Source organism: Leptonychotes weddellii, chromosome 9 (genome assembly GCF_054177405.1).
Source record: "Leptonychotes weddellii isolate Sample4059 chromosome 9, ASM5417740v2, whole genome shotgun sequence".
Lineage (NCBI taxonomy): Eukaryota > Metazoa > Chordata > Mammalia > Carnivora > Phocidae > Leptonychotes > Leptonychotes weddellii.
Window position 1 is genome coordinate 39,593,379 of NC_138377.1, and position 27,788 is coordinate 39,621,166.

Here is a 27,788-nt window from a genome sequence, read left to right on the forward strand (position 1 = left end):
TAAGGAATTCTAGAAGCAAGGTTCCTAGGACGACCTTGAGGGGGCTAGCTATTGTTAGGAAAAGGTCATTTATTGCTGTCTAATAAAACCTTAGTCATGAGACCCTTCAGATGTATATCAGTGGGTCATATGCTTGGGGGATGACTGCCAACATATATCTTGGGCGGTAGAGATAAAGTTTCCAGAGAATTTTTATATGTTAAAGTAGACTTAACAAGGATCCTGGGGGCTCAGGGTAAGATTAAGATTCCCTTTTGCCCTTAGCAAAGTATTAACATCAAGGCAGTTGAGTTCCTAGAGGAATGTCATCACTCTGCCTGTTTCAAGAATTCATCAATGGGCTGTAAGTAGTACGGAAATTTAATTTTTCTTTTGCCTTTGTTTCCCACATCACCTAATATTCAAAATCATCTGTAATTCCAACTATTAGTTAGGGATATTGCTGTGTCATATGATACCCAATCTGGCCCAACTCAGGAAAAGGTGGTAGCTTACCTTTCAGAAGGTAGTTAGCTCAGCAGTTTATACCAAATGACTCCATATCTCACATTGGGTTTCCCTCTGCAAGCCTACATTCTTTCCAAACAATATAAAGAGACTTTCCATTTAACTCTGTGAAAAATTCAAATAAACATAATTAACTCTAGAATGTGTCTTTAAGGGGGCAACAAATTCAATTTCTTTCATACCTTTACTATTCCTGACACTAAATTAAAAGCTTTCGGTACACAGAAATTGTAATATACCATATGTTATTTGAACACAACTGGAGAGCATTTGTTTTTATTCTATTTTTTTTTTTTAGATTTATTTATTTGAGAGAGCGAGAATGATAGAGAGAGAGTACATGAGGGGGGGAGGGTCAGAGGGAGAAGCAGGCTCCTCGCCAAGCAGGGAGCCCGATGTGGGACTCAATCCAGGGACTCCAGGATCATGACCTGAGCCGAAGGCAGTCGCCCAACCAACTGAGCCACCCAGGCGCCCTTTTATTCTGTCTTTATATAGCTCTCAGATCAGCTATTAGCTATCAGCTGTCTATCTAGCTAGAAAAGTTATTTTGGTCAGAGTTTGCAAAACACAGTTCAGATAAATGTCACATCCTCTGTTCACCTTCACAATGGATGATGCTGATGGTCATGGTCATCATAGGATGTTTAAGAAGGAATTTGCTTAGCACAGAGAACTGAGCCAATTTGCAAACACATGTAGGCCAGCCAAGGCAGCTAGCTACACATGTTTTCACTTATTCCCTTAAGAGTGATTTGGTTTGTTTGGATTTGGTATAGAATCATTTCTGGATTTAAGGAAACTAAACAAGGTTTTACAGCTTGTTATGTTGGCAGGCAGGCGGCCATGAAGAAATCCTAATCTAAAAAACATTCCTCTTGAGCTTAAAATTAAGGTAGGCTAGACATATATGAAGACATGTTCTACATTTCTCATCTTCATCTAATCATGGCAAAGATTATCTTATCTTCATTATTAATTAGTAAACCCTGGCATGCCAGTGTGGTCTGTAGGATCATGAAGACTCCCCCCACACACACGCCCCGAACACCAGTAAAATATCTGGCATGAAATACCAAATTTTTCTCAAACTGGCAACCAGAACAATCCGCTACCAGAAGAATTTTTTTCCTCAAAGTCAAATTAAGTATTGCCAATGTACACAGAGAATATTCCAGATTAGTGGCTGTTAACCACTTTAATCTTATGATATTCAAAACTTCTTGTTCACACTAGAGTGCTTTAGGTAAATAATACTAATCTCTTCCGGCTTCTAGGTAGCTTGCAGACTTAGGGAAGTTCATCTGGTTTCTTGCCACCTCCATCCACCCCAGATCACATCCCCAAAAAAGCAGCTTGAGTTTTTTGTTTTGTTTTTGAAACAGCCTGCTATTTCCATCCTGAGTTTTCCCAAACTATTTCAGGCTCTTGACAATTTTGCCAGTGACTAAGTCTCCTCCGGGGAATAGCTGCTTCATTATCACTATTAAAAACAGTCCCTCCTAATACTGACTGATAAGGATCTGGAAACTCATTGTGACTTCGAGAATGCAAATCCCACCCTACCCAATCAAAAGATAAATGCATTTCAAATGGAATAACAAACTCACCACAGGACAGAACTCCAGCAGGCTTTGTGTTCCAATTAAACTACTGAGTTTTGTGCATATTCCTAATTTTTACTAATATGAAGAATTTGTTACCATTTCCTTCCTCATAACTAATTAATACATACATTACTAAGAGCCAAACAAGCAAAATAAACAAGGCAAACAAAATACACACACACTCTCACACACAAAAACTCAACAGCAAATGTCCTAATCCTAATGTTTTTAAAGTAATACAGCCTTCCAAGTCATCTTCTGTCTCAGAAATATTTTGTGCAGTACATGTGTTGTATGGGTAACTTTTGTTCTTGGCAAGCTAGTCCTCCTGGCTTGGAATATCAACAGCAGATAACCTCAAATAAGAGGTCTTTTCCTATATCCCTCAAATGGAACAACTACTTAGAAACTTAATTCTTGCAAAATGAATATCCAAAATAGAGATGATCATAAGTTTATTTCTATCACCGCCACTTTGGTTCTATCTAGCTTCCTTGTGTTACTGAGAAATCACATAATCATAATCCATCATTCTGGAAACCTGAGTGATACAGAGATGACTCCCCCCTCTATGCATAGTTCCCCCATAAAGCAGAATCCAAAAGTTCTTTCACATCAACCACATCACTCCCGCAGTCACTGAGGAGAACATGCAGTTCAAGGGCACTAAAACTTTTTTGTGCCATAAATTTCCTTGGCAGTATGTGAAAACTATAAACTTTTTTTTTTTTAAGATTTTATTTATTTATTTAAGAGAGAGCGAGAGTGAGAGAGCACAAGCAAGGGGAGAGCAGCAGAAGGAGAGAAGCAGGCTCCTCACTGAGCAGGAAGTCTGATGTGGGGCTCAATCCCAGGACCCTGGGATCATGACCTGAGTCGAAGGCAAGATGCTTAACCAACTGAGCCACCCAGCCACCTATAAACTTTTTTAAAGCAAAAACAAACATACACACACTAAGAAAGCCAATTACATTAAAATACAGTTATCAAAATATTTACAAATTCATACAGTATAAAATACATTTCTTACTTTTGTAATATATAAAGTAACAAGCTCTAATGACAAGTCTATTAACTACCATAATTTCCAAATTATGACCAACATAAATATTTTCAAGATATCTGCAACAACTGCAATATGATAAAAGTATCTGTGATTTCACAAAGTCACAGGGACTGCTTGCTAATTTGCTGTGGTTTAAAGGAAATGGTAAATTTCAGTTAGAGATTAGTAAAAACAAGTATCTAACATTTTTCTCATTCAAGTTCATGGACCCTGAAACTTTTAAAATGTAATCGTTTTGGAGCATTTAAAGAGGCAAGAAGTAACCCCATTTAGAGATCACCTGGTTCAACCTCTTCATTTTTAAAGATAGGGAACTAAGGAGGAATTGATGGTACTATTGCCTAAAGTATCTTGATTCAGAATCACTGGGTTCTGTTTATAGTAAATCACTGTTTTCTTCTGAAAATCTGAACTTCACATCTAGCAATACTTAGCACTTACCTCAAGCTTGCATCTCAGTTTCAGCATCTATAAAATGAAGATAATAATCCAAATATGGAAGAACCTTAATGTGAAAATCAAATGTAAAAATCCATGTTAAAGTACTATAGCAGCACCTTTAAAGGTAAGGCTATTACTAATGAATTCCATAAGAAATCAAAGACAAGTTATTCTTGTTTCCTAGTATACCTTAAGCATCACTGAATTCTGATTTATTTAATACATTAAATATTTTATGCTACTAAGTGGATCTCCCAAAGGATAAAACTGATCCTAAAAATAAGCCACTTCACGGGGCGCCTGGGTGGCTCAGTTGGTTAAGCGACTGCCTTCGGCTCAGGTCATGATCCTGGAGTCCCTGGATCGAGTCCCGCATCGGGCTCCCTGCTCAGCAAGGAGCCTGCTTCTCCCTCTAACCCTCCCCCTTCTCATGTACTCTCTCTCATTCTCGCTCTCTCAAATAAATAAATAAATCTTTAAAAAAAAAATAAGCCACTTCAAATAGAAAATGATATGCTTAGAACAAAAAATTTTGGCTTTGGAGTCGCACTACTAGAAGCTATATGCCTGTAATTCTAGGTAAAATACTTATTTTCTCTGATCCTCCATTTCTGAATCAGCAAAATAGGAATAAATGCTAACAACCATATGTGATTGCCATGAACGTCATTAAGTATCAGTCTTCTTCTCTTAAAGGGGCCAATGAGGAATAGAAGATTCTGTAAAGCAGTAAGCAAGCTTTTCTGACTTCTGAATTATGGGTATTTGTTTTCTCCTCTTTCATCACTTCATACAGTTATTTAACATAGGATAAAGTATAGCAGCAATAATATCTTTCCTTAATGGTCAGTACAGAATCCCTAAGCAATCTAAAACAGAGCTATTCAAATAGCCAGCAATTTTTTCCATAGAAAATCATTGTTTAAAAATACACAGTACAGATAGTATTATTACTGTGCATTGAAAAAGGAAAAGGATTAAAACTAAAGACCATTCCCAAATTTCTAAACAGACTACAGTAAACAAATGTTTGGAGGATAAGAGTCACCCAAAATAATTCAGACATGTAAGTATTTAAACATGCAAGTGAAAAAATAAATGCCAAGAGAGGCAAGGCCACTCAACTTCTTTCCACATATTTTGTTTTGCTTGCCTCCACAAAAAGAAATCAAAGTGGTCGACTGCAGACATGTCAAAATTATAGTGACAAATATGCAAACATTTTAGTTGACTAGGAACAATATACAGAAAATACAGTAGGTAGTCCAAGGGCACACAAAAGGCTCATAGTACACAGCAGATTTGTTAAACACTCGGGGTGGAAAAAAGAACCATTATCTGCCATGCCCTCCTGTTCCACCCTTTTATTTGTAGTCATAACTGCAAGCTGTTTTAAAGACAATGGCAATGTTATTAAGGGTACCTTCATGCTGTGCCAAAGCACATATACATAGCAATTCAGAACAATCAGTCTTACTTTCATAAGAGCAAAAGTTGCAGCCAAATGAAATGGGTGGATACCATATTAAACAACCTTGGAATTAGCTAATAGGATATAGGAAAAAATGATCCTAATGCAGATGCTAAATTCTCTTCCTCCTTTACACAATAAAAAATTTTATTATTTGTAAAGTACTAATGGAGGAAGGTTCCATTTAGTAAGACCTAAATATGGACTGGGTTTTTTTAAGAAGATTTTATTTATTTATTTGAGATTTGGGATAGAGGGGAGAGAGCACACAAGCGGGGGTGGGGGGTGGGCGGTGCCAAGGGAGAGGGAGAAGCAGACTCCCCACTAAGCAAGGAGCCCAACATGGGGCTCCATCCCAGGACCCGAGGATCATGATCTAAGCTAAAGGCAGATGCCCAACTGGCTGAGCCACCCAAGTGCCCCTAAATATGGATTGTTTTTAAGCACAAAGATGATTATTTCCTTGCATAATGTATAAACTTAAAATATATGCGCTGGATACTAGATATGACATCATATAATTTTCAAAAGGATATTGTATAGAAACAACTAAGTAGAAACCTTTAAAATAGAAGCACTGCAACTGTACAGAAAACCATGTGTTTCACAAACTTTTAAGAGAAGTGGAGGGGCGCCTGGGTGGCTCAGTCGTTAAGCATCTGTCTTCGGCTCAGGTCATGATCCCAGGGTCCTGGGATCGAGCCCCACATCTGGCTCCCTGCTCGGCGGGAAGCCTACTTCTCCCTCTCCCACTCCCCCTGCTGTGTTCCCTCTGTCTCTCTCTCTGTCAAATAAATAAATAATATCTAAAAAAAAAAAAAAAGTGGAAATTCACTGCAGGCAATAAGTAGCAAAATAAAGCTTAGTTTGTAGGCGTATTCTACTATTCTTATACAGGCTTAAAATGTGCACTTTATCTGTCACTGTGGTTTGTCAATATTTTATTCAATCTACATTACATTAATGCTTTATTAACTGACTTCAAAGCAAAAATCAGAAAAGGTATGAAAAAGACATTTAAGGGATGCCTGGGTGGCTCAGTTGGTGAAACGTCTACCTTCAGCTCAGGTCATGATCCCAGGATCCTGGGATCGAGTACTGCATGAGGTTCCTTGCTCAGCGGGGAGCCTGCTTCTCCCTCTGCCTGCCACTCCCCCTGCTTGTGTGTGCTCTCTCTCTTTACCCCTCTCTCTGACAAATAAATAAAACCTTAAAAAAAAACATTAAAAAAAAGACATTTAAAATGATATGACTTTATAATCACATCAACATGGCCTTATACCTTTTACTAAGGTGGAGGAAAAATAGGGGATAAAATTCAGGTCTTGCGGGAAATTCCACTATTGAGCTGATTCAATGAAAATAGCTTGTTTTTAAAAGTTCTATTTTTGAAACTTTTTTCCCAGATGCAATTCTAATGCATTAATTACAACTTATATTTTAGGTCAATTAATTGCTAATGTGAAAGAAATCTATTGCTTAAACTAAAATGAAAGGGGAGCTGAGAAGGGAGTGTCTTCCCAGACCAGCTATTCTTAAAAGAATCCCAAGGGTTTAAGCTCTTCTTGGGCACTTCCTCAGTACATACAGCATCTACTGCCTTAGTGTGCTAGGAACCATTCGTGATCATTTTTGCCACAAAGAACAAAAAGTAGATAAATCCCATATTTTTAACAAATCTTAAAAATGTATTTTGAAAAACAAACTAGTCTCAACAGAGCTCCAAACAAGATGATTACAGTAAAAATGGGTTGGCCATCTAAATTATTTGCAATTTACAGTGACTGTAAACAAAATGGTTTAGCATTATTTAAGACTGAGGCCACATTTTTTTTATTTTATATTTTTTAAGTTTTTATTTTAATTCCAGTTAACATAATAGTGTTATATTAGTTTCAGGTGTACCATATAGTAATTCAACAGTTCCATACATCACCCTGTGCTCATTACAACAAGTGCACTCCTTAATTTCTGAGGCCATACTTTTAAACGTACCTGGCAAATTAGGTGAGAGTGAGGGAAGAAAGCACTCAAAAAAACAAAAGAGAGGTATATCTCATGTCTCAAAATGACATTCCCAAAAAAACTACCCAAATCAAATTTTTGTAAATTGGCTTCTATTTTCCTCTTCATCTCTAAAAAAAGTACTGTTGTAATACCCCCCTTTTCAGGGGATGGGATATGGTCATACATAATAAAGAAAACCATGGGGGCGCCTGGTGGCTCAGTCGTTAAGCGTCTGCCTTCGGTTCAGGTCATGATCCCAGGGTCCTGGGATCGAGCCCCACATCTGGCTCCCTGCTTGGCGGGAAGCCTGCTTCTCCCTCTCCCGCTCCCCCTGCTTGTGTTCCTGCTCACGCTCTCTCTCCCTCTGTCAAATAAATAAATAAAATCTTCAAAAAATAAAAAAATAAAAACATGTGCCGTGCTGTAAACCTTTTCTAAATTATATCATAAATTATTTTTAAAACAATAAAATATAAATGAGAAAATTCAATCTAAGTATTTGGAACCTACTTAAAGGTCAAAAGAAAAAGAGCTTAACTGAATAGAACATAGAAGACTAATAAATCATTCACTTCAATCAAACCCCCACACCTCACCCACCCTCACTACTTTGAAGTACAGGAACTCTGCTATTCTCTTGACATTTATAGAAGCCGCAGTTTGGCGTATTTTGTTGCTTTTGTTTTGCAATTAACTGCTATGGATCAAAGACAGAATCATTCAAAAACAAAATTATTCAACTTCACAATAAAATAAAGTGGTGGGTGAGAATGGTGAGACTGAAATATAGAAAATTCATTGGAAGTTTCCACACTAGCTCCCCGCCACCGCCAAATGATATAGGATTATGTCTAATCAGTACCCAAACTTATACATTCTGAAAGATATTTTCATGGACAAGAATGACAGTGATGGTGTTAATGAGACTGGGGCTGGTGCTTCAAGCATTAAAGATAATCTATTCCCAACATAAAAAATACAGCACTCAATGTGGCAGATTTTTAAGTTTTTAATAACAGAATGAGGTTACTATTGTAAAAATTAAATTCACAAGCATAAACATAGACTTAAACGCAATTTCACTGAGATATATACTAACTCATATTAAACAATTTCATCACTTTAGCAGATGTGTCACTGTAACTAATCAATAAATCCAAATATTATTCTTTCCCTTGTGTATCCTTACACTTATCAGATTGCTTGACTTATTTTTCTGAGGTAAAATTCTAAGTTTTTTAATATATACAGACACATACACATTCTTTATAAATACCTGTTACTGAGGCCTTCTTAAACCCACATTTTTAAAAAGTGTTAAATAAGGTGGTATTTCCCTCCCATGATTTAGCTTAATCCTAAAAATTTTCCTCCAGGATTCTATCTGAAATCTAGCAAGGTACCTACATTTGTTTATTGCACTACTTTATGGTACTTCTCATATTGAAATTATAGCATCAATCCACTAAAAAACAAAAAACTGACTCCTAGTCAGGTACAAAATCACTCATTATCAAAATGCCAATTCTTCTCAAAAGATTAAGTATGCAATTTTACAGTGACAAAGTCTATGTTATTCAGGAAGTCACAGTAGTTGAATTTAATGCATGTCAAAGCCCTCATTTCAGATGCGACCTTAACTCCAAATCTAGTATTACACAGGAAGGGGAACATCACTTGGTAGGAAAACCTCACAAAACCCTCTTTGCTGTGGAAATAACAACAAAAAAAAAAGGGTTTTTTTTTTTCAACAACTTCTGAGGGTGGTATCAGATTCCCAGAAAGTGGAGTAAAATTTTTGCTTATCACAAGGAAACACAGAAGTTTAGAAACATGGGACTTGTTCATTGGTTTATTCTTTAAGAATCAATAATGATGTTTTCAAACAGAGTAAACAAAATTCTCCAAGTCTAAAAGCAAATGCATTAAATACTCAGCTACAAAGCCGTTTTGTAATGCAAAACAAGCAAATTCTGAGAACTAGGGAAGGCAATCATAATAAACACATTTATTTAAAGTCTCCTAAACCTAATCTGAAGTATTAATTTAACTCCTGGCAACATTAACAAAATAGTTCAGTTCCCAGCTTTAAAAGAAAAACTAAAAACTAAACAGTGTTTCAAGTTAGGTGTTTTAATGCATTTTGATAATAGCTCCTTAAAACCTGTCTTTCCAAAATCATTAACAATCATCACTGAACACTTAGTATTTCCCAAACCTTAAATGAGACCCCAAAAACAAATAAATAAGACAAACACCACCCCAGCCCTCTTATGGTGCTGACATTCTAACAGAGAACAGAAAAATAGTTACATAACATCTAAGAGCTAAAACTATAAAACTCTTAGAAGAAACTGGGCAATAAATCTTGCATTAGGGAATGGTGTCTTAGATATGACACCCAAAGTACAAGCAACTGAAGAAAAAATAGACAAAATGAAAAACTCTGAATTTTAACTATCAAGAAAGTAAAAAACACAACCTCCCACAAGGGGAGAAAATACTTGCAAATCATGTATCTGATAGGGATTTGTGTCTAAAATATATAATGAATTCTTGTAACTCAGTAATAAAAAAAACAACCCAATTAAAAAATGAGGAAAGGATATGAATTTCTCCAAAGATATACTAATAACTAATAAACACATGAAAAGATGCCCAACAGGGGCACCTGACTGGCTCAGTCAGTTAAGTGGCTCGGGTCATGATCTCCAGGTCCTGAGATGGAGTCCCACATCGGGCTCCCTGTTCAGAGCGGAATCTGCTTCTCCCTCACTGCTCTGTTGCTCCCCCTGCTTGTGCTCTCTCGCTTGCTCTCTCTCAAACTAATTAATCAAAAAAAAAGATGCCCAACATCATTAGCTATCTGGAAATTGCAAATCAGAACCACAATGAGATTACCACTTCAAACCCTCTAGGATGGCTAGAATCTAAAAGAGATAATAAGTATTGGCAAGGATATGAATAAATTGGAATTTTCATACACTGGTGTTAGAAATGTAAACCATGCAGCAACTTTGAAAGACAATTTGGCAGTTCTTCAAAAAGGTTAAACATAGACTAGGTACCACATGATACAGCAATTCCACTCCTAGATACGTATATACTCAAAAGAAATGAAAACATACATCCACATAAAAACTTGTACATGATGTTCACAACAGCATTATTCCTAACAACCAAAAAGTGGAAACAACCTAAATGCCCATCTATTGATGAATGAATAAACAAACTTTATATCCATATAATGGAATATTATTCAGCTATAGAAAGAAATGGTGTACTGGTACGTACTAAAACATGGATGAACCTTGAAAACATTAGCTAAGTGAAAGAAACCAAACACAAAAGACCACATATGATTCTATTTATATTAAATGTCCAAAAAAGCAAAACTAGAGAGAAAGAAAGTAGATTTAGTGGTTGGCAGGGGCTGGAAGGAGTGAAAAGTATGTGAAGTGACTGTTGATGAGTAAGTACAGGGATTCTTTCTGCTAATTTCATAATAGCAAGTGTACTCTTATGACTTGAATCAAATGCTCTAAAATTGATTTTGGTAATAGTTACACAACTCTGAACAGCACTGAACTATACACTGTAAATGGATTAATTGTGTGGCATGTGAATTATATTTCAATAAAGCTGTTACAAAAAATTGTTTGAAGTACAGGGGCTTTTTTTTTTTTTTTTAAGATTTAATTTGAGAGAGAGAATGCGCATGGGGCAGGAGGGAACAGTGAGTGGGAGAGAGAGAGAGAGAGAGAATTTCAAGCAGAATCCACAAAGAGCACAGAGCCTGATGCAGGGCTCAATATCATGACCCTGAGATCAGTACCTGAACCAAAACCAAGAGTCAGAAGATTAACAAACTGTGCCAACCAGGTGTCCCAAGAAGTACAGGGTACTAAGGAAACTTATAAAAGGATCCCTAATCTGAGGAATCAGAGGAAAATTAAATGAAGACCTGAAAGTGTAAGAATTTTAAAGATTTTATTTATTTATCTGATGGGACGCCTGGGTGGCTCAGTCAGTTAAGCGTCAGCCTTCAGCTCAAGTCATGATCCCAGGGTCCTGGGATCGAGTCCTGTATCAAGCTCCTTGCTTAGTGCGGAGCCTGCTTCTCCCTCTGCCTGCTACTCCACCCCCCCCCCCCACCGCTTGTTCTCTCTCTCTATTGCTCTCTCTCTCTCTGACAAATAAATAATTTTTAAAAAGATTTTATTTATTTGAGACAGAGAAAAGGCACGAGCAAGAGCAGTGGGGGGTGGGGTGGGGGCCAGAAGAAGATGGAGAAGCAGGCTCTTCGCTGCGCAGGCAGCCCGACACAGGGCTCAATCCCAGGACTCTGGGATCACAACCTGAGCTGAAGGCAGACACAACCAAATGAGCCACCCAGGCACCCCTGCATAAGCATTTTAAAGCATCCAAATACATGGTATGTCTGAATAGCTAAGAGAATTCAAGAATGGCTGGAGTAGAGTGATGAAGTGGAAGAGACAGTAATAACACACCTTACATTTATTGAACCTTTACCTATGTGCCTGGCACTGCTTACTCCAAAGTCTCAAATATATTTAATCCTGATAACTCTGAGGTATGGATGGTTATTATCCCCATTTTACAGATAAGGAAATGGAGGCACTGTGTAGGAAAGTTAACTTGCCCAAAGTCACAGCAAGTGGTGCTATCATGACTTGAACCAAAACATTCAGGCCCCAGAGTTCTACACACTAACACTTCACAACCCATCTTTTCCTGGAAACTGTCTATGGATTACAACAGACATAACTTTTAATCTTGTAACAGTATAGTCAATCCTGTAACAGTAACCAGATACGTTATACTTTTATACACAAGCTTATTTGGTTGAGCACAAGATGAACACTTCAGTTTAGAGACCATGTTTTATAATAGCAACCTTTAAACTCCGGAATCACACTCAGCAAGGCAGGCTGATTGATCACTTATTAGCAGCTCTGAGAATTGACACTTCCTAAAAGACTATCTTACACTTAACTTGGGGGGCACTTACTCATTATCACCATTTCGTTTGTTTGTGTGTGTGTGTCTCCTAAACCAGTATAGTGGAATGTGCTTAGAACTTGTTAGTATTTGTGTAAGAACTCACATGAATCGAGCTTAAGTCTCTAGCATGAACAAGTGCATTGATAACAGTGCCTATTACTGAGCCCGGGAAAAGATGGTTGGGAGAAAAATTCTGAGTTCAGTTTTCAACAAGCTGAGCTGGAGGAACTGTGAGACAGCCAAGTCAAAATGGATCTGTGGACCTGGTCCTCAGAAGAACTAGACCAAGGAGGTAAATTTGGAAGTCTGGGCACAAAGCATGGTAACTTAAGCCATGATAATATAAACTAAATGCCTAGAAAGAAAGCATAGACAGAGAAAAGGTCTTAAAACATTGGTTTTCAAATATGAGCAAGCATCACAATCACATGGAAGGCTTGTTAAAGTACAAATGGCTAGGAGCCATCCCCAGAGTTTCCGATTCAGTAGGTCTGGGTAGGGACTGAGGATTTTCATGTCTAACAAGTTCCCAGGTGAGGCGCGCCTGGGTGGCTCAAGTCGTTAAGCGTCTGCCTTCGGCTCAGGTCATGGTCCCAGGGTCCTGGGATAGAGCCCCGCATCGGGCTCCCTGCTCCGCGGGGAAGCCTGCTCTCCCTTTCCCACTCCTCCTGCTTGTGTTCCCTCTCTCTCTGTGTCTCTGTCAAATAAATAAAATCTTAAAAATAAATAAATAAATAAAACTTAAAAAAATTTTAAAAAAAAGTTCCCAGGTGATGTTGATGCTTCTGGTCTGGGTAGCCACACGTGGAGAGCCAATGGCCTACAGCAAAGCCCTACAAAACTCTGATAGTTAAAGCAGAGAATAAGGAACTTACAAAGGTGAACAAGACGAGCCTAGAGCAAGGTAGGAGAAATACTACTACAATTAAATTATTACCAAGGTCACCAGTAACCTCCTTACTGAAGATCCAGTGGAAACCTATGATTTCTAAAACTAAATTCTACTTGCAACAAGTATTTATTGAGCACCCAACATATACCAGGCACCTCTGTTCTCTGTAACCTGACCCTATCTTCTCTCTTGGCCTCTGAAATACCATTCACTCCTTTACGTTCCTGCTTCTTTTTTGAACACCTACGTATCTGTTCTCTTGTTCCTCTCCTTCCACCTACTCAGTCAAGATTCTCAGGATTCTGGGTCTTCTCTTCATCATGCAAGCTCTCCCAGGGCAATTTTACCTAACCCTGTAACACCATCTTGTTGCAAATAATTCTCCCATACCTCATCTCTAGAACTGACTGCCTCTGGGCTTCAGATCCTATTTCCAACTCCCAGCCCACTCAGACATTTATACACTAAGCCACTTTCTTTCCATATTTTCTCTCCAAGAAGCATAACCATCCACCCAGAGACCCAAGCCAGCTATCTGTGAATCTTCCTAAAGTAGTTGTTCTCAGCTTTAGCTGCAGATCAGAACCTCCCGTGGAGTTTTTTTTTTTTTTTTAACACCTCACTTGTAGGTCTAATAATATGACAAAAATAATTTTGTGTCCTTAGCACATATGCATGTAAAATGCTTAGCAAAAAATGCTTTGAGCACTTAAAAACAGGGAACTATCTTTATAAACACTTCAAATTTCAGCTCATCTGAGGTCTTTTCTGAACAGAATCAACACTTCTTTAAGCTATTTCACTAACAACAAAAATTTTTTAAAAAACTCGTTTATAAGTCTCTCTAATGTAAACTTAAAAAAACTTAGGTTCAAAGTCATATTCCCACTTTTGCCAAATATCCTTTGGTATAGATCATTACAGTTGATTCCTAAAGGGAATAGTATAAGTTGTTAAATAGGTACACCACTGGAATCATGGATCTGTAGTCGCAATTTGGCCCATGGAGAAGACAACACAAACCAGTGAGTGAGGTCTATTGTTCATAGAGCCATTCAGAGAGACACTAGTGAGCCAGCCATAAATGGAAAAAAAGAAACACCAATATATTCAAACAAGCTAATAAGAGAAGCCCATTATATGATACAATGTTACTTACAAGTGTCTGCAAATGAGACATTCAATTCCGCAGTGTTATCAAAGCAAACTTGCACCTCTGCTCTTTAGTGCTATTTTGTATTTTGAATATTTTCAAAAGAGAATGACGAAGATTTAATACAGCCGCTATCTTCCAAAGTATAATGTTTTGTTTGTATCCCTTGCCCAATGATCTTCGCAAATCTGTCTACTTTTTCTTGAAAAGATGTGCAGCGATGGGCAAATAATGAGTCAGTAAGTTCCTTTAAGGCTGTACAATTCTGCCATTTTCACCTAAGATGGTCAATTTCTTATAACCTGCACATAACAGCACAGCTCGAAAATAGCCTGGAATATGTCAGAAAACCAAGGAATAAAAGCTACCAAAAATTGCAACTGGAATAAAGGACAAAGGTTTTTATTTGGTTGTTCATTTGCTTTAGCTGAACAAATTAGTTTGTCTTATAAATGAATTAAGTTATATATTTTGTGTGTATGCAAATACCACCAGAGTAAATAAACACATTAAAAAACAAAACAAAACAAAACCACCATCCTTTTCCAAAAACTGACTGCCTGGTAAGTGGAGAGGGACTTAAAGCTGTTTGCTGAAATGGAACCAATGGGGAGATAAGCTTTATTTACATTTTTGATACAGTTACGAAGGTATTTGGATTGTGGAAAGCAGAGGAAGTTTGAAAACCACCCCTCCATTTTTTAAAAAAAATAACTCTGTTATGTATGAACTAACCATATTTCCAAATAGGAGGGAAACACAGATACTGATTGGAGCTATGAAAACGTAATAATGTGGGTGAGGAATAAAGAAAGAAGAAATTTAAAATCTTTTTTCCAGTCTTATTTTTCTAGATTTGGGAAAATCTTTAACTTTTACATTTTATAAATGAACAAAATGTGTATATATAATCTAAAGGTTACCTATTTCCAATATGATATTTGAGTCCTTTTAATAACCCAGCCCCTAAAAGGTCACACAGCCTGAACCTCTCCTGTGGCAGAGAAGGCATTCCACCAATAAAGACTGTTCAACTTCATACACCCTTTGCCAAAGAACGAATAGCATGCTTTTCAAACTTCAAAACCTAAATGCAAAAGGAGGAAGTTTATTTAATACCATCATAGCATTAGGCTCTGGTGCATTAAGGGTCACAAGTTCATGAGGGTATATGAAGTACATCTCAAGTGTTTTTTTAGCAGATCACCAAGCCAGGCGACATAACCAAGAACCTTTCTCCAGAATCCACCTGGATTCCTGTAGGGAAAGGAACTGTGAGAGCTGCAATAGCAACCAAGCAAAAACTTGCTAGTTCAATTCACTTATGAATAAATTTACTATTATACATGGATCTCCAAATAAAGTGCGAAAATTTAAGGAACTGAGAATTATTCTGCTTTTGTTCTCCTCTGTTACAACCAAAGAGTGGTATTCTATTGTATCAGAACCACCTAGGCCACTGAGGGTGCCTTCTACTCCAGGCAATGAATGCACAATGCCCTTGACCATTTCCTATACACCATTTTGCACCAATGTGCTCAAGGGACCCCTCACTATAGTTCAAAAAGAAAATACCTCTCATCCACTTGGACAAAGAACAAGAGTCTTCCAGCAGGTCCAGTGAAACAACTTCTTTAGATCAGCACCACAAGATCCATATGAATGAACAGTTTTCAAGGGGAACTGGAACTGTCCCTCTCTTTACTACCCTTGTGCCCAGATAGTCTCTCTTCTCTAAGGGTACATTTCTTCTCAAGCAATAACCTGGTCCTAGTAAACACAGCTTCCTGCCCTCCACACTTAACATCCGCCTGAACCTGCTAGTTCACAATACCCTTTGCCCTCTTTCACAAATATGATTATTTTTATTGGGGGCAGGAATGGGAAGCAAGATGAGGGAGAAAGAAATTAAGGGGATTTTTTAAAAAGTTCCTATGGCTTCAAAAGTTCCAGAAACCTTACAACCTTAGAAATAGATAATGGGATCCAAATTCTTCCCTTCCCAACAGCTCCCCACAAGCTAACACCTATGAAACTGGAGACCCCGATCCTAGTTTAGCTCCCATGGGGGAGGTCAAGGGAGGTCCCCAGTTTTCAAATACTAACTTGTAATATTTAGTAAAAATTAGTAAATTATTGATATCACAGCCTATTTAGATACAGTAATTTACAGACCCGCCCCCCAATTTTTAAGCAAATTATCACTTCAATTCCTGTAAAGCCTGGATTCTACTGTAAGAGTAGCCATTTTTTCTTCATTACATAACCTTGGGTGAATCACTACTTCTGAGTCTGATATTTCAGAGTTGTGGTGAGGATTACATCCCTTAGCACAGTACCCACTCAATACTATAATTATGCAGAAAGGTCCTGTCTACTTTGTTCAAAGCAAACCAAAATTAGTGCTCACTCTTGTATAATTATTTTTCAACAGCTGGGTCAGTTCTTTAATGGTGTTAAGACATAGTTGGTATACAACATTTTACCAAAAGAATGAATAGCCTATGCTTAAAAGGGGGAGAGTGTCTGTAAAGAGCGCTAGAAATTAATGGGTATTAAAACAGTTTTATCTCTTTATCTAGGCTGTTCTATTAGAATTAACATAGGCCACTGTGGGTACCTTCTACTCCAGTCAATGAATGCACAATGTCCTTGACTATTTCTCATACTCCACTCTGCTCCAATATGCTCAACATATTTGTTTGCAGAGATTATTCCAGAACGGGAACAGGAAACTATCTTTGCTTAAATTAAAGGAACATTAGGAGCAAACACTGGTGGCAAGATTTATTTGCCTCAGAATTGCTTCACAAACTCTGACAACTTAGCCTCCTTACTACTTCTATTATTCACCAGAGACACAGATCTAGTTCAAATCAGAAGCAAGTCCTTACACTTTGATGTATTTGCCCAAAGACTAGCTAGATTAGATTTAGAAAGAACCTTGCCAGAAGGAAAAACAATTTCTTAGCCTTTAATCAATTCTTCTTTAAACCCAGGAAATATCATACAATTTGTTTCCCATAGCTAATAAGTAACTTATAACACTACTTTCTAATTATAAAGCCTATTCTACCCAGAGTATGCAGATCAGCTGCTAGCTATGAGAAAAATTACTACTAAAGGGAGTTTCTTGAGAAGATTCCTCTATCCCTACACTTTCCCCCAAACAAAATATGACAGAATCACTTGATGTGAGCCAGGGCATTTACTATTCTTTTTTTTTTTCCAACCAGGGCCTGGCAGAACAGCTCCCGCAAAGAAGGGTGGCGAGAAGATGGGCCATTCTGCCATCAACAAGGTAGTAACCAGAGAATACACCATCAACATTTAGAAGCACATCCATGGAGTGAGTTTCAAGAAGTGTGCCCCTCAAGCACTCAAACATATCCGGAAATTTGCCATGAATGAGATGAGAACTCCAGATGTGCACACTGACACCAGACTCAACAACACTGTCAGGGCCAAAGGAATAAGGAAGGTTCCACACCATATATGTGTGCAGTTGTCCAGCAAATGTAACAAGGATGAAGATTCACCAAACCAGCTCTATACACTGGTTACCTATGTACCTGTCACCACTTTCAAAAATCTACAGACAGTAATGTGGATGAGAACTAACCACGGACTGTCAAAGTTATAAAACTGCAAAAAAAAAAAAATTTAATTTCTATACTAATAACTAGCCTAACATCATACAAATTTCTTACACAACCAAGAAGAGGCAAGCAGATGGTCATTATCCCAGGTCCAAATGTCTGATTCTGTATGATACAAAGGAATAAATGCCAAAGTCATCTCCATTTGATGTTCTGTTATTCAAACGTAGAGGCTTAGCTCGAATGTTCTTACCCGTAAACAATTTTGAGGCCTCATGAAAGAAAGTATCATTTAAGGAACCAGAAACTGCTCCTTCACTTTTGTTCTCATTAGACTTTCTGCATGTTTCTCTGCAACCAGCTTGTCCTTCCCTGCTGCTGGAACTTTATCTACATCTTTTGGCCAGTTGGCTTGCTTGGTCCCTAGCTCCCCATGGCCACATCTGCTGCTCTCTCTTCCTAGTAATCCAATCACTGTTTTTCTTATACTCCTAGAACTGATCTAATGCCCATCTTCTGAACCGTACAATCTGTCAAACAGCAACCAAAGAAGTTGGGGGGAAAGAGGGAACAGTGAACCATGGGTACATGTGACATGACCTATCTGTTCTAACCAGCTATTCCATAACCTGTCCTAAGTGGCTCAGAGTATACACCCTGGTTCACTCTGACAGACCTGCTCTTGACCCAACCTAACCCTTTAGACTAGGTATGGTTTCCCTGGCCACCAGTCTTATACCTAAAACTTTCTACTAAAGACAGAAGAGTCTCACAATTATGACCATGCTTACAGAAAAGGAAACATTCAAAGGTCTCTTCCATACTTCGCACTGTGCTAGATGCTTTCTCTCTCAAGACCCACCAAAGGCCACTGATATACATATTGCCCTCATTTTACATGAGAAAACAGTGTAACTCCAGTATCTGCATATTTAAGAAGATAAGGCTAAAGGTAGGAGATATTGCATAACATCAGTAAACAAAATTCTTTTTAATGTTGCCCTTACAGGGCTGCTTTTCATGTTGTTCATTATGTGAAGTGCCAAGGAATCTGGCTTACAACTTCTTTTTTTTTTTTTTTTTAAAGATTTTATTTATTTATTTGAGAGAGAGAGAATGAGAGAGAGCACATGAGAGGGGGGAGGGTCAGAGGGAGAAGCAGACTCCCTGCCGAGCAGGGAGCCCGATGCGGGACTCGATGCGGGACTCGATCCAGGGACTCCAGGATCATGACCTGAGCCGAAGGCAGTCGCTTAACCAACTGAGCCACCCAGGCGCCCTGGCTTACAACTTCTAATTAGCTATCAACTCACTTTACAAAAACTGTTTCACCAAAAAGAAAAGGCCACACTTTAAATGGCGACTAGCATTATATAGTATTTAAATCAAATTCTAAGATTTACAAAATAATAACCTTTGTATCTTCAGATTACAAGAATATTTAGTATGCTCAATGGTGATATAGCAGCTTAACAGAGAGGACCTAAGAACATGTTAAACTAAGCCACATGGATGTAATCATTAAAATCCAGACTCAGAAACTCTAAAGAACCAATAACCTGGTGTCTTTAAATAAATAAATTACAAGGGAGAGGAAAAAAAGAAAGGTAGTGAGTGGGAACCTCTAAATTAAAAAGGACTTAAAAGTCATTACCAACCAGCAAGAAGGTAGTGACCTTATGTGGATCCTGATTAAAACTATGACATTTGAAAAATAAATAAATAAACTATGACATCTGTGATAACTGGGAATTTGAATACTGGATAGTTGATGATACTAAGGAATTGGGGGAGGTAAATACATATATACCTATATATACATTTTAAGAGTTATTTTTTTTTTTAAAGATTTTTATTTATTTATTTATTAGAGAGCGAACACAAGCAAGGGGAGCAGCAGGCAGAGGGAGAGGGAGAAGCAGGGTCCCTGCTGAGCAGGGAGCCTGACACTGGGAGTGATCCCAGTGATCCCAGGATCCCAGGATCCCGGGATCATAACCTGAGCCGAAGGCAGATGCTTAACCAACTGAAACACCCAGGTGCCCCAGGAGTCATTATCTAAAGATACACTAAATAGGGCGCCTGGGTGGCTCAGTCATTAGGCATCTGCCTTCAGCTCAGGTCATGATCCCGGGGTCCTGGGATCAAGTCCCGCATCAGGCCCCCTGCTCAGCGGGAAGCCTGCTTCTCTCTCTCCCACTCCCCCCTGCTTGTGTTCCCTCTCTCCCTGTGTCTCTGTCAAATAAATAAATAAAATCTTAATAAAAAAAAAAAATACACTAACTAGACTACAAATGAAATGATATCTGGGATGTTTGAAAATAACCCAGGAGGAAGAAAGTAGAAGAATAGATGAAAGAAAACTGGGTTTTGAGTTGATGATAATTGTCAAAGCTGGGTCATAGGTACATGGGGATTTATTACATGGATTTCATCTACTTTTATGTGTTTCAAAAAAACTTCTATGTTAAGTTAAAGTCAAGCACTTGCAAAATACAAATATGTTTATGTAAATAAAAACAAAACAAAACAGGTCACTTAAAAATGATACCAGTAACTTGAATTTAACTGGGTTTTAGATGACATAAAGGAATTTGATGATACTAATATGGAGAATAAAATTCAGAAGCTAAGCATTACAGCAAACTGTTAATTTTGTTAGGCAGAATAATGGCATTGTGGTTACGGGGAAAAATGTCTCTTTAAAAGACACATATTGAGGGGCGCCTGGGTGGCTCAGTCGTTAAGCGTCTGCCTTCGGCTCAGGTCATGATCCCAGGGTCCTGGGATCGAGCCCCGCACTGGGCTCCCTGCTCCACAGGAAGCCTGCTTCTTCCTCTCACACTCGCCTTGTGTTCCCTCTCTCACTGTCTCTCTCTCTGTCAAATAAATAAAATCTTTAAAAAATAAATAAACAAATAAAATAAAAGACATATTGATATATTCAGAGCTAACATGACATGATGTCTAGAATTTGGTTTAAAATTGTTTTTAGGGGTGCCTGGGTGGCTCAATCATTAAGCGTCTGCCTTTGGCTCGGGTCGTGATCCCAGGGCCCTGATCCCAGGGTCCTGGGATCGAGCCCCGCATCTGGCTCTCTGCTCCGCAAGGAGCCTGCTTCTCCCTCTCCCACTCCCCCTGCTTGTGTTCCCTCTCTCGCTGTGTCTCTCTGTCAAATAAATAAATAAAATCTTTTAAAAAAAAATTGGGGACAAGAATAAACAACTACAGCCAAATGTTGAAACTAACTGGTAAATATATAGGGGCTCAGTGACTCTACTTATGAGTGTGTTGCATTTTAAAAAGTACATAACAGGAACAATAAGAGATTCCAAAGACTTCCTCCACTATGTGGGAGAAGAAAGAAAACAAGATAAATAATTCAAACTAAAACACCCTAGTTCAAATTAGGGTCAAGTTTGGAGCAGGTAGGGAGACAGGAACCACCACACAAGAGTTTTTCTCTTATTTAATTCACCCGAATTTCACAAATAGTCAGCAGTGTGGTGAGGAAAATCTCAGTGTTCCAACATAATGGGGGCATACTCAAAGAAAAAAAATTTTTTTTCGAGAATTATTTCCTCCTGCCAGTCCTGCCCTAGACATCCATTTATAAAGAAATTTTCAATATTTTCTGAAGTCCAAGAAGTAGGATTGTCAGGGTGTTTTGTATGGGAACAAAGCTTCCCTAACATCCTGAGCACATATGATTCTGATTGTACATAGAGGTTTCTGGGCATGAAAATAGTATTTTTTCATTCTTAGTTTTCTGGCTATGTCCCAAGACTACCTTTCCTACCAAGTTATCTTTAGTAAGATCCTTTGGGTGGGGGGGGGGAACCTTTCAAAGACCTTTATGAAAACATTCGCACATACACATTTCAGCACTTTAAGTAATGATACCAAGTGTTTTTTGAGATTCTAAAGAGAAAAACACATTCTAAAATTACCTAATCCTACCAAAATTTCTGCTGTGGGCAATCACCACCATACCTAAATTACATAATTATTATTGGCAGAGCAAAAAGGAAAATTAACACCTTCTTAGAATTCACTATATGCCAAGTATTTAATATGTATTTTCAACTAAATCCTCATAACAACCTTAGTATTTTTTTTTTTAAAGATTTATTTCAGGGGTGGGGAGAGGGAGAGGGAGAGGCAGACTCCCCACGGAGCATGGAGCCCAACGCAGGGCTCGATCTCAAGACCCCAAGATCATGACCTGAGCTGAAACCAAGAGTCAGCCACTCAACCAACTGAGCCACCCAGGTGCTCCAGGTGAGTATTAGTACGGTCTGAATATTACAGATGAGAAAAGTAGGGTACTGAGAGGCTAAGTAACTTGTAACTAAGTGGCAGAACCAGATGTGAACCCAACCAGTCTAGCTCCAACATCTGGGCTGCTCTCTGCTACACTACTACTCTATACCCTGAAACTTTTCACTCTAAAACACAGGAAAGATGACTATTTGAACATTTCCAGACCCTAGATCATTGACTCTCTTCATAATCCTAATAATCTTTGAGATTTTACATTATTAAAAAAATTTTTTTAACTGGCAGATCCTTCTTTAATAAAATTAAACCATCTGAAGAGAATTAACAGCAGCTATTATAGGCCTTAGCACCACTCGCCAAGAATAATGAGGCCCTCTAACTGCTCACCCTAATGCAAAGCTCACCAGTTGACAGACCTTAGGTAGGTAGAGAGATCCTAACCATTTTATATTGTTTCATTCTTCCATTTGTTTGGTTAAATCAGAATCAAACATCTGTATCATGAAAGAGACAAGGAAACACAAAGTTAAAGAAATGTGACAAAGGAAGAAACAGAATTCAGAAAACAAAACAGATCTTGTTAAAAGCCTTCAGTTAAGATTTTGCATACATAAAGCAAGACAGGATGCTGTGAAAAGGCAAAAAAGAATGAGAAGAGACTCTTGGAAATAAAAAATAAATTTAAAAAGGCAATATAAGGTTTGAAGTTGTAAAGATGAAATTTAAAAAGCAGACAAAAACAGAGACAAAAAATTATCAAAAGAGACACAGCATCAGTCCAGGAGGTCAGCATGTGATTAATAAGAATTCCATAAAAAACAGGGAATACAGTCAATGGTACTGTAATAGTGCTGTATGGAGACCAACGGTAACTGCACTTGTGAGGAGCATAGCATAACATAGAGAGATGTTGCCTCACTACGTTGTACACTTGAAACTAATGTAACATTGTGTGTCAACTATACTTCAATAAAAAAAAATTAAAATTAAAAAAAGGATTCCAGAATGAAAAGAAAAAAAACTGGAGGAAGTTTCTGAAGAAATATAAATTTTCCACAAAAGATTAATAAGTTATTATATTTATAGAAGTCTTCCAATTAATAGGACCCACTCAATGCTCAAATAGAAGCCCAAACCAAGACATATCACTGGAGAATTTGAGACAAGAGATAAAAAAGATACTGCAAACTTTCAGAGAAAAGACAGCTCAACTACAAAAGAACAAGAATCAAACTGGCCTAGAACTTTTCATCAATAATGAAGGACACTAAGAGTCAAGCAATGCCTTTAAAATTCTGACAGAAAATTATGTTCAACCCAAACTTCTATTCCCAGCCATACTAACAATCCAGTTTAAGAATAGAGAAAAATGGGGCACCTGGGTGGCTCAGTCGTTAAGCATCTGCCTTCAGCTCAGGTCATGATCCCGGGGTCCTGGGATCGAGCCCCACATCAGGCTCCCTGCTCTGCGGGAAGCCTGCTTCTCCTTCTCCCTCTCCCACTCCCCCTGCTTGTGTTCCCTCTCTCACTGTCTCTCTCTCTGTCAAATAAAATCTTTAAAAAAGAAAAAAAGAATAGAGAAAAATGTTTTCAGACAAGGAATTGCTCAAAATTTACCTCCCACACATCTTACCTAGCAAAACAAGGCAATAAAACCAAGAAAGAGGAATATATGGGAAACAGGAGCATAATGAAAGCAAGTCACAAGATGTCAGGTGAGCAGCAATTCTAAACAAAGCACACACAGAACAGAGCAGGAGGATAGAGGGTATCAAGGAAGGTAAGTATGAAAAAGATACTAGAAATTTGATACTATCTTTAAAAATGGAAAAATTAAGGAAGCTATAAAAGCAAATAATACCACCACCACCACCCCCACCACCCCCCGCAAAAGAATACAACTGAGAATTCTGATATGGGGAGGACATCCTGTTTTATCTTTGGAGAATTACCTTCTCCCCACCCCTAATACATGTGATTCATACAAGGCTGACCCCATACCCATCTGTAAGAGTATGCATGTTGACCAGGCTCTTAACTATTCTAATCCATTCTCTCTGCTTTGCCATAACTTGTTTGGAAATAAACACAAAGCCTAGAACCTGTACAGGTGGGTAAGGGGTGGGCAGGGTGTGGAGGATCCTGAAAATAAAGCTAAAAGGAGGAAATGAGACTGGTTAACAGCAAGAGAAAAACTCTTCAAAGCAAGGTTTGAGCACCTGGATCCAATCCTACTCTATCCTCCGGGGCTCTCAGTTCTGGGAACTAATTTTCTTCTTCACTTAAGTTATTATTGCACTGGTTTTCTAACACATACAAGGATCAAGGATCCCTGTTTTTTTTTTTTTTTTTAGATTTTATTTATTTATTTGAGACAGAGAGAATGAGAGAGAGAGAGCACATGAGAGGGGGGAGGGTCAGAGGGAGAAGCAGACTCCCTGCCGAGCAGGGAGCCCGATGCGATGCGGGACTGGATCCAGGGACTCCAGGATCATGACCTGAGCCGAAGGCAGTCACTTAACCAACTGAGCCACCCAGGCACCCAAGGATCCCTGTCTTAAGTACTCCTCTTTCAAAGCAGGAAGTCAAAAGGTATCACCTACTGTTCGTGTTAATAAAAATAAATACATAGTATTTACCAAGGTGACCAGAGAGCTAAAAATAATGATAGAACTACAGCAGAAAGAAGATGGGAAATGGGGTAGCGGTGTTGGGAAATAATTCGTAAAGGGTCTCTATGTCTTTCAGGCAAGACACTGTCTGCTCATTGTTCTGGACTGTATTTTCAAGGATGTTCATATAGCAAACAGCAAGACAGAAAGTGTTTTCTTCAAGAACAAAAAGCAAGCATGCTTACTGTCTCCCTCTGGAACAAAGGGCAGGCATACTTACTGCCTGTAATAAAATATCTGAAATCTCTGAGCTCAGAGTTTTCTTCAGTAACAAAACCCACTATGTGAATAAGTATTATGTGCCCTCTCTGCAGTACCCTGTGGGAACTGAGGCTCAGAACACTGGCACAAACGAATGCTGATACTCTGGCTACTGCTACTGTTATGAGTAATAAACTGTACTTCATCTCTAACTCTGTGTCTTCCACCAGCATCCATGAAACTGTGGCAGGCTAACTTGTTAGCTTCAAGTAGGGTAAAATCTGAGCTCCCTTCTAATTCTTTACAGGTGGTAAATGAGAGCCAAATCTTGACTATCACAGCAGAAAGTCAACAGATAATGCTTAAAATTGGCAAATCAAGAAATGGAAAAATTACATTAACATGGGGAATTATGAATCAATCTTAGAAACAACTGAAGTGGTTCCACTGGAGAGGGAACAGAGGTGGGGAGGGGTAAGGAAAGGGGATTACTGTTTCATCATAAACTCTTCTGAACCATTACATTTTTCCCCCACCATGAACAAACATGCATTTGAAAAAGAAGCCTCTGCTGGCTACTTCAAAGGGGCAAAAAGAAGTATTAAGAAAAAGCTTTTGTCAGTATTTTATCCCACTAAAACTCAATGGGAGCATCAAGAAAAGCACCTCATTCAGTAGGACGTTCTCATCACAGTTCTAGAAACTTAAAATGGAAACACTCTCCCCAATGGTCATCTCAGGCCAAAAAAGTCTCAATATATCTCCAAAAGTAGTACCTCATGCCTTGCTTTGGAGCATTTTTTTTTTTTTAAATAAAATTATTCTCTCTACACAATAGTGTCCTACAACTTTTCCTATGCAAAACACACTACTGGCTTCAGCATATAAATATGTATCCTTAAGCATAATTTCCTGCAACAGTAGATTCTAATTCACCCTCCACAAATCACCATTGTTTTTAAAACAAATTAAAATTAATTGTTCTTGAGCTAACCCAAATTCAAACAACAGAAGATCTGGCTAGGAGCCAGTCCTGGTTTTATTTAAAATATACTTTAAGTTGCATTAGTTAACTTTAACACAATATTACTGTTTCAATCACAGTGGCCTCATTCAATCAACTGAAGTCATGCGAAGCTGGAGCAAATAAAGATAAAGGTCTCTGTGACATCAGGGTTCCACTAAGTTGTTTCTAATTTCTTTTTCACTTCTAGGAGCTCTTCACCAGGAAAACATTTTGGGTAGCAAAGTTCCTCTACAGGTCATACTGCCTGGATTTGAATTCCAGCTTCAACACACTTAATGGCTAAGCAAACCACTTGACCTCTAAAACCTCTTAAGTTTTCCCCAAGAAAAGGGGACAAGAATACATTCATCATAGGGTTTTAATAAAGATTAGAAAATAAAATACACATAACATGTTAAGGCCTAGTCCAAAGAAAGGAAGGAAGGAAGCTATTACTATCGTCATTCCTCACTTTGTGGAAAGCCACCTCCATTAGGAAATAAATGTTCCATCTGCACACAATGGAACACACTCAAACCTAGAGACTGTCTTATTAACTAAACCACCACTGAAGGCTATGACAAACAACTTCACCAAAAAAGGTGCTAAAGGTTTGAAGGAGATTATGTATTTCAGCAAAGCCAAAACTCAGTCCCTTTTCCACCAAGAGAATATAGTCCTTAAACCTTGCACAAGTTTTGCCTTGGCATCATAATGGAACACAGTGGTCACCAAAAGCAAAACTTTTTAAATCATGGAAATAGTACTTTTAAATACAAATTTTTAAAATAAAAATGATTTTATAACTTACTTTCTCACATGTTACCTTCTTCCTACCTTCATTCAACAAATGCTTGCTGAGCATCTATGACGCACCTGAAATACAGTGAATAGTCCAACGCCCCTAAAGGAACGAACACTGGTGGTGAGAGAGACAGTAATAATCTTAGGTAAATTATATAGTATATGTTTCAAGGAGGTAATTGCTATGGAAAAAAACAGACTAGGACAAGGAAACTTGGAAGTACAGGGAGAGGGGAGCCACTGCCATTTTAAACAGAGTGGTCGATATGGGCTCCTTGAGAAGGTGATATATAAAAGATTCAGAGGAGGGGCGGAAGTTAGGCATGAAGATTTATCTAAGAGAATAGTGTTCTCGGCACAGGGAAAAGCCAGTACAAATCCTAAGGCAAGAACATGCCTACCTGATTACCACCACCACTACCTAACAAATAAGCAAAAACGTCTGCTATTATTATGTAGTCTCTCAACAATATCTCCCTCTCCGCCCAAAAAATGTGTGCTAGCAAAATCAAAAGAAAGAAATCAATTTATAAATATTCATTCATTCAACAAATGTTTACTGAACAACAACCATGTGCTACACACCACTTTCATGCTAAGGACACAGGAAAAAACATGAGACACACAACTTTCTGTTCTAAATTATGAAGACCTCAGGAAGGGGCCTGAGGATGACTACAAAACTCATTTATTAAGTATAGGAAATATTTTTTTTCCCAATGTTCTCTGGCTTATTAGGGCTTCATGGCTTTAAAAAAAAAAAAAAAAATTACAAACTTGACCTCCAGATAAAACGGGATACTATACTGAAAGTATCTTAAAAGTCTCTCTTTAGAGCATAGATATTAGCCCATTAAATTTCTTTACCTAAATAGATGATAATTTCAAAAGTACTAACAATGACATTATATACAATGCATGGGTGGCTCAGTCAGTTAAGTGTCTGCCTTCGGCTCAAGTTATGATCCCAGGGTCCTGGGATCAAGCCACACACACCAGGCTCCCTGCTCAGCATGGGAATCTGCTTCTCCCTCTCCCATTCCCCCTGCTTGTGTT

At 38.2% G+C, this 27,788-nt stretch overlaps 1 protein-coding gene across 5 annotated transcripts in view; it reads right to left on the reverse strand.

Moving 5' to 3' along the window:
* Nucleotides 1-27,788, reverse strand: part of FBXO34 (F-box protein 34) — an 86,085-nt gene that overhangs the window by 41,302 nt on the left and 16,995 nt on the right. For 2 of the 5 annotated variants that reach the window (XM_081830483.1, XM_081830482.1), the window contains exon 2: nt 496-612. The exons of the other annotated variants lie outside the window; for them this stretch is intronic. The gene's annotated coding sequence lies outside the window, so the exon portion shown is untranslated. The remainder of the gene's footprint in view (nt 1-495; nt 613-27,788) is intronic. 5 annotated transcript variants of the gene reach the window in all.